The following is a 7879-nucleotide window of genomic DNA, read 5'->3' as shown; positions in this document are numbered from 1 at the left end:
AAAAAAAAAGAAACACATATATACTTTTGCTCATTCACCTGAATCACCACGCACGTTTCTCCTATACGATTGGTCTTCAGGGGCCATCCTTGGCTCACAGATCCCGACACCCTCGGGCTGACCTGAGTGATAAAAGCAATGGCATCAGCTCCAGAAAACCCTTCAGGGAAGGTGACTTTTGGGGTCCCAACTAAGGATGGGGCTCGTTGCCAGGAGAACCAACCATGTGATCAGACAGTTGGAACTTTCAGTCCTACCCCTCCCCCCACCCCGCTATTTCCCAGGAGGAGAGAAGCGCTGGAGGTTGAATCTCTCACAATAGTCAATGGTTGACTCCATCCTGCCTGTGCCATGAAGCCTCCATAAAATCCCAAAACAGGGTTCATAGAGCTTCTGGGTTGGTGACCACGTGGAGGTTGAGGGGATGGCAGCACCCAGAAAAAGCATGGGAGCCTCACAACCTCTCCCCCACCTTGTCCTATGCATCTCCTCCATCTGGATGTCCCTCTGTATCCCTTATGTCCTTTTATAATAAGTCAGTAACTCAGCAAAATGTCTCCGTGAGTTTTGTGAGCTCTTCTAACCAATGAATCGGACCCAAGGAGGGGCTGTGGGAACCTCTGATGTATAGCCAGTTGGTTAGAAGCACAGGTAATAGTCTGGGTTTGGGACCGGCCCCTGAAGTGGAGGGTGATCTTGTGGGACGGAGCCCTTCACCTGTGGCATCTGATCCTGCCTCCAGGCAGACAGTGTCAGAACTGAGTTAAACTGTAGGACCCCCAGCTGGTGTCCGAGAAGCACCTGGTGCTGTGGGAATTCCCCTGCCCCACACACATTGGAGTTGGGTCCAGGGTCTTTATGAAGGCGCCCACGTGCTTAAGAAAGGGCAATGCCACCATGTGAGGAGGAATGGGAGAAAGTGCTTGGGAGATCCCGGCTCTGGAGCTCTAGCCCTGATGCATGAGGTCTGTTGGCCTCCAGACGGCGGGCTCCTTTAGGTCAGGCCTCACGTCCCGTCCATACTTGTAACCCCACTGTCACCAGCGATTGTCCCTATGTGTTTATTGAATAAATGTCTGTGAAGAAGGGCTGAGGCCAGACAGGAGGCTGCAACAACGCACGGAAACCCGAGGGTGGGAGAAAACCTGCCAACAGCGGGAGATTGATTGCTGAGGGCTGTGCCGGATTGCCTGGGAACTGACTGCATTCTGGTCCTTGGAGACGATCGGGGATCCCCAGAGTCCTGGAAACCGGGAGGCTCCCTGACGTTTACGGATTCTTGGTCTGTGCTAGGATGGTCTATTTGGGAAAGTGTGAACGTCAGAGCAAACCGGTGACCTCTGATGCCTGGAGGGCAGCCGTGTCCTAGAGCAGATCGGACCCTTGGCATTCACAGGCAACTTTGCCTCAGGAGACTCGTGGGTCCCCAGCTTCACAAGGGTCCTCCCAACACGCGTGAGGAACGAGGAGGGAAGACTGACAAGCCCGTGGTGTCCTTCAGCCCAGACTCACCTTGGGGCCGGGAGACCGGCCTCCGTACACGACGCATCCGTTAGGATCCAGTGCAGATACCATCACTGCCCGTCCTGGCATCTGGGACCCTTGGAAATTGTCAAAATCACAAATATTTAACCCCACATGTAGGATTTGCTGGAAACAGGGTCGCATTCCTTGTATTTAGTAGTCATTCTAAAGGTAAAAGGGAAATGATAGCCCTTCAACTTATTTAATTCATTCTGCCTCACTCTGCTAATGGCACAGGCAACAATAAATAATAAACCGCTATTGTGAGAAGTCTGAAAACTGAAGAACTGAAGGAAGATATTTAGCCAAGATGTTGGCTCTAAATTCAGACTCACCTTGAAATGGGCTTGGATTCGCTGGCTGAGTCGCTGGTGTGATCTCGGCAGTGAGGCGACCTCATCTCGCTAAGTGTCCTCCTCGTGTGTAAGACAGTGACAGTGACTACTCAGGACAATGATCCAAAACGTGGCGAAAAGCAAAGGATGGTGTGTCTTTTTAGGATCACACCGGGGCCCAGGCGCACAGATCCACCAAGGGTCACTTAATTCTCTAGGAGAGACTATCTGTGTTTAACTTATTATTTATGCTGCTGCTGTGGATTCAGCCCAGGTTCTGGGAAGTTGTTTGTCCACTTGTGCATCTTGTCCAGCCTCCGATTGCTTTTGGTACCTTTGTACAGGGAGCACAGCCCAAACCCCACAGCATCTCTGTGGGGATCTGTGCTCGTCAGCAAAGGTAGAGCAGCATCAACCTGGCCTGCCTACTGCAGCCCTGATGAGCCTGCCCCGCAGAAGGCGCTGGGCTCTCAGGAGAGCTCCTGAGAGGGGCCCAACAGCCCTAGGCTTCAGGGGAAAGCCACACCACCAAAATAATAGCAGCAGCAGCATGGTGATATACACAACAGATTCCAGGAGGAAGGGGGCACTGCTACTCGGATTCAGGCAACAGCAAGCATCACTTCAATCGTGGCTCTGGGCACCTAAGCGTGAGACGTCACAAGATCCTTTCAGCTAAATGACAGACTTGTTCTTGATTCACACCTCTCAGGATAGGCAAGGGCTCTTGTCAACAATTTCCAAGTTTAAAACCCTGTAGGTGTTTCACTTAAGAGTAAGTGTGGAATCAACCTCACAGTGCAGTCCCCAGCAAAAACTCAGAACATTAATGTGGCAAAGCCATTAGATAAGTAGAGACCATTTAGGAAATGATCTGCTCAGGAGACACGGGATAATAAACAGTTTTTCCAGTGGCATGTAGACCTGTGCTATCTCAAACAGTAGCCACCATCCACGTGTGGCTTTAACTTCACATTAATTAAAATGAAATGAAATGAAACATTCAGGTCCTTAGTTACACTGGCCACATTTCAAGTGCTCAGTAGCACACGTGGCCAAAGGATTTTGTGTGGGACGGTGTAGACACAGAACATGTCCAGCACCACAGAAAGTTCTTTGGGACAGCTGGTCTAGACAATGCAAGGATCTGGAAGGAAAGAGAACATGGGATGTGAGACCAGATGTGACGTGGCACGTGAACTGCAGCATGGTCCTTTGATGCTGTTAAATGTCATGGGGTGTTTAGATGGATGTTTCCAAATAACTCACCAAGTATCTCTGCAAAATTTTTGAGTAATATTTCTTCCCCACTGATATTTCTAATTCCTCCTTTTCCAGTCTCAGGAGACTTTGGACTCTTGGCCATTCACCACGGTAACGCCTTTCTTCTTTGAAGGAAAGATGGACTTGGAAAGCTGCCCTAGGAAAGCATGGCCCTGCGAGCTTGGGTCCTTATCTTTGCACGAAGCACTCTCTGTATAGCAAGAATAGAACAGAATAGAATAGAATAAAGATAAAATAAGGTAAAGCAAGATAAAGTCAAAAGCATGAGATGGTCCTCACTTTTCTGTCCTGCTCTCTGAGGACTTCTCCTGCCCTGTGACGTCCCTCTGGGTGGAACCAGGAAGCCTGAGGACCCCCTCACTCCACCCCTGCCCATCCTGAGACCCTCCCCACATCAGTGAATATACTTCTACTCCATCATCTGTCTTGATGGCAAAGTGTTTCATTTCACCACAGCAAAATACTTTATAAACCTTTACAATTATTTCCTTTCACCAGCCCATTACATATATTACTTCATCAAGTTTAAACAACAATATACTATTTCATATACTATATTATTATATTAAAAAGTGACATTCAGTTATAGAATTTTTTCTAATGTTTCACATGTAACTGGTACTGTGTACTTTTAAATATGCCATTTCAGTTGTTTTTAGCACAGTGCTACGAGTGAGGCACACGCAGTAGGTACAATCAGACCCATTTTACAGATAAGGAGACTTGGTTCAGAGCAGTTAGGCCGCATCCAAAGTCCTCATTGGGACTGAGTTGGGGTTAAAGCCCAAGACTTATCCCAAAGCCCCACTGAGATGCAAGTTGCCACTTTAAAACTTTATCTTTAAAAAGGCAAATTTTTAGTTCATTAAGATGCAGATCTTCCCCAAACAAAGTGCAACATTTTGCCGCACAAAATGTGGTGGTGAAATTTGGTTGTGCAATTTCAGAACTTGCAATCCGGTGCAAAGACTCACTCCTAGGTCATCTCCCTCCGCGTGCATGAGCACCAGAGGGATCTGAGAGCAGCAGGTCCAACCCTAAGTTTACAGGAAAGAGCTGTTATATAGCGAGACAAGAGAAAGGTCCATTAAAACACCGAGTTGGCACGGTCTGGTACATAAACAGATAGGAACCAGGACTGGAGAGGAAGAGGGCAAGGAGACCAATTTGCTGGGCGTCTGGGAACAGGCTTTTCCTTGCAAGGTGGACACGTAGGAGTCTCTCTCTGCGTCTCCCTCTGTCTCTCTGTCCCTCACCCCCTCCCCAGCTCTCTCTCCTGTCTCCGTCTGTCCCTCACCCCCTCCCCAGCTCTCTCTCCTGTCTCCGTCTGTCTCTCACCCCCTCTCCAGCTCTCCCTCCTGTCTCTCTGTCCCTCACCCCCTCCCCAGCTCTCCCTCCTGTCTCTCCCTGTCTCTCTGTCCCTCACCCCCTCCCCAGCTCTCTGTCTCCGTCTCTCACTCCCTCCCCAGCTCTCTCCTGTCTCCGTCTGTCTCTCACTCCCTCCCCAGCTCTCTCCTGTCTCTGTCTGTCTCTCTGTCCCTCACCCCCTCCCCAGCTCTCTCTGCTGTCTGTCTCTGTCTCTCTCATTTAACTATGTAAACTCTTCACCCAACCCTGCTCCCTGTACAAAAGCACCCAAAGCAATCAGGATGCCGAATAAGAGACACGCTGAGTCTGGATCTACGGCTGGAAAGCCAAGGCTGACAGAGGACTGAAAGTCAGTAAAATGGTGAAGAACCCGAGAACTCTGCTCTAGAGCCTCAGCATAAACACCGACCTGGAGCAGCGAAGTCGTTCTCCCTTCAGCCTGGAAGGACACAGTGCCAGGAACTGCTCCTTGCACTGGGCCCATAAACCGGAGACCCCAAGATGGAGAACCCGCTGGAAGCACCATCCATGCCCGGCTTCCTCCAAGAAGCATCCTGGTTGTGAGGGTCGCGGGGGTGGGGGAGGCCCGAGAGCAGGTTGGAGGCTGAGGACGGGCATATCTAGCACCGCTGACCAGTGATGACCCGAGGCCTGGGAAGCAGTAGAATCATCTTCCTATCGGCTTGTACCCTGTGAAGTTCCACGGTTTAGGTAAAAAGTGGTCCAATGTGGGCAAATTTGTGGGATTCAGCCTAGTGTAAGGCCTGCACAGAGGTATTGGTTCCCATCAATCTTTGGAATAATTTCTGTTAAACAAGAGAAAAATGACGACCTGAAGCCACATCTGGGGGAAGGCTCCAGTGACAGAGAGACTTTCCATGGAGGGGGAACTCCTACTTATAAACCTTCCAGATAGACTTATTCTTCTATTCAAAAAATAGAGCAGATGATGTTTATGATGAATTACAGTTATGTATGATGTTATCACAGGGGAAACTGGGAGAGGGTACAAAACCTGTACTATTTTTGCAACTTCTTGTAAGTCTGAAATTTTTAAATAGGAAGTATTTTTAAGTGAATAAAATAGGAGATGTTTTAATCAGAACAAAAAAAAAAAGTGGGTGAGCTAGAAAGTTTCAAATAAGGAGTGGGATCCCTGAGTTTTTAAATAAATAGTAGCTATGGGAAAGACACCACGAAATCTATGAAAGCAAATCATAAGTCTTCCTTTTACTGCAAGCCTTTTAGGGGTAAACGTATATGGTTAGCAGTGAAATTATGCATACTATAATATGTTTGAATTTCAGGCCACAAACTCAAGTGTGCAAGAAATATCAATTTACAGGCCTTATTGGTTATCTATTGCTACACACACCTTATCCCAAAACTTAGCAGCTTCAAACGGGAAACATTTGTTCTCTAACAGTTTCTGGAGGTCAGGAATGCAGGTGTGCAGCTTAGCTGGGTTTCCTGGTTCAAGGCATCCAACAAGACTGCAAACAAGGTTTGCCTGGGCTGAGGTCTTGTCTGAAGGCTCAAATGGGGGAGATTCACTCAAGTTCATTTATGGGATGCAAATGAACTTTTTGATGCAATTCCTCTCGGGATGTTGGATGGAGAACCCCAGCTCCTTACTGACCATGGGCTAAAGGCCTCTGTCCTTGCTGCGTGGGCCTCCACAGGGCAGCTCACACATGGCAGCCGTCCACCCACAGAGTGAGGCAGCAATAGAGAGTGAGTGAGCTAGAAACCGGCTTTGAGAACTAATCATGGAGGTGACATCTGCTCACTTGTGCTATACAGTAAGTCCCCTACATATGAACGAATTCCGTTCTGAGAGCACATTCCTAAGTCCAATTTGTTCATAAGTCCAACAAAATTAGCCTAGGTACCCAACCAACACAGTTAGCCTAGGTACACACTAACCATGGTATATAGTACTGTACTGTAATAGGTTTATAATACTTTTCACACAAATAATATGTACATAAAAAAACAAACACAAAAAATAAACACTTTTAATCTTACAGCACAGTACCTTGAAAAGTACAGTAGTCCAGTACAACAGCTGGCACACGGGCTGGCATCGAGTAAACAGGCAAGAAGACTTACTGACTAGAGAAGGGAGAGGAGGTGGGAGATGGTAGAGCTGAAGGATCGTCAGCAACAGGAGACGGAGGGCAGGCTGCAATTTCACTCACGCCTGACGTTGATGGAACGCATGTTCGCATCTTTGAAAGTTCGCAACTTGAAGGTTTGTATGTACTGGACTTTCTATATTGTATTCATAGTTTCCTGTAATCCCCTCAAGGAGAGGGGATTACAGGAAACCATGAACAAAAGAAGTCAGAATCGTGGGAACTGCCTTGTAGTCCATCCACCAGAATCCTCCCACTGGCCCCAGTGATTCTATCCTGACACCTGTAAGATACAGTCACCCCTTGAAAAGTCTCAACCCATTCAAATCAAAGTCCAAACTCTTATCACCTAAGTCAAGTCCAGGTCCAGATGTGGCCCCTGAGCAAGTTCCTGGGGTTCAAAATCTCTTGATCTGAGAGCCTGCAAATGAGAGACAAGCTGTCTACCCCATCACAACCTGAGTACAATGGTAGGACAGCAGCTACACACACCCTCACTCCAAATGGGCACACGGGAGAGGCACACAGGTGGGTGGCACTGACCCCAAGAGGTTCTGAAATTCCACCAGGCTAACGTTGGGAGGGGCTTCTGTTTCAAGGCCTGAGTACAAGATCCTGTGGCCCTGGCCCTGCCCTCGGAGTCTCGGGTTCTGCCCTCTGAGCCATCCTTCCTTTCTCATGGAAGGTACTGACAGGTGAGCAGTTTCATCAGCCTGTTTTCTGCCAGAAGTGTTTGAGTGTGCCATCTGCCTTCATTTTTATTCTTTGTCCCTGTAAATCTAAGCTGACAGCGTTTCCACTAAAACAGTGTTTCTCAGATACTTTATGAGCCTTCTGTGGATTCTGGTGGGTTCACCCTATCAGACATCTGAGGGATGTTCACGCCCTCAGATCATCCCTCCTGCTCCATGGCCCCTGAGCACGGCCAAAGGACAGAGGTCAGCCAGCTGAACGGGGTCGGGGGGGGGTGGTCTGTGGGGCACCAAAGTGTCTTTTGTGTGAGTGTTCTGAACTTTTCATCCTTCTGAAGTCACACCCTCTGCTTTTCCTCGAGACATTTTCCTGACAATAAATCTCTTAATTTTAGCACCTTTGCCATCTGGTGAGGCTGAGGATTTTCAGAATCATCAAGCCCTGGTTCTGTTTTGTCTGATGGTTCTTCTCTCGGTACCCATCTCTCCTCCCGTGTTTCACTACGAGCAGGAACCAGTTAGCACCTTCCACACTTTG

General features: G+C 48.3%; 1 long non-coding RNA gene across 1 annotated transcript; it reads right to left on the bottom strand.

Moving 5' to 3' along the window:
• LOC309810463 lies at positions 1 to 1974 on the bottom strand. The gene is made up of 3 exons (XR_014294993.1): positions 1860 to 1974; positions 1513 to 1601; positions 1 to 122 (listed from the first exon to the last, which is right to left on the bottom strand). It is a non-coding gene; the product is annotated as an uncharacterized lncRNA (long non-coding RNA).
• Between the last annotated feature and the right edge of the window lie 5905 nt (positions 1975 to 7879).

The sequence above is a fragment of the Mesoplodon mirus genome (genome assembly GCF_964341445.2).
Source record: "Mesoplodon mirus genome assembly, chromosome: 9".
NCBI lineage: Eukaryota > Metazoa > Chordata > Mammalia > Artiodactyla > Ziphiidae > Mesoplodon > Mesoplodon mirus.
Note: the sequence above shows the minus strand (reverse complement) of the source record. Positions and strands in the feature narration are given on the sequence as shown.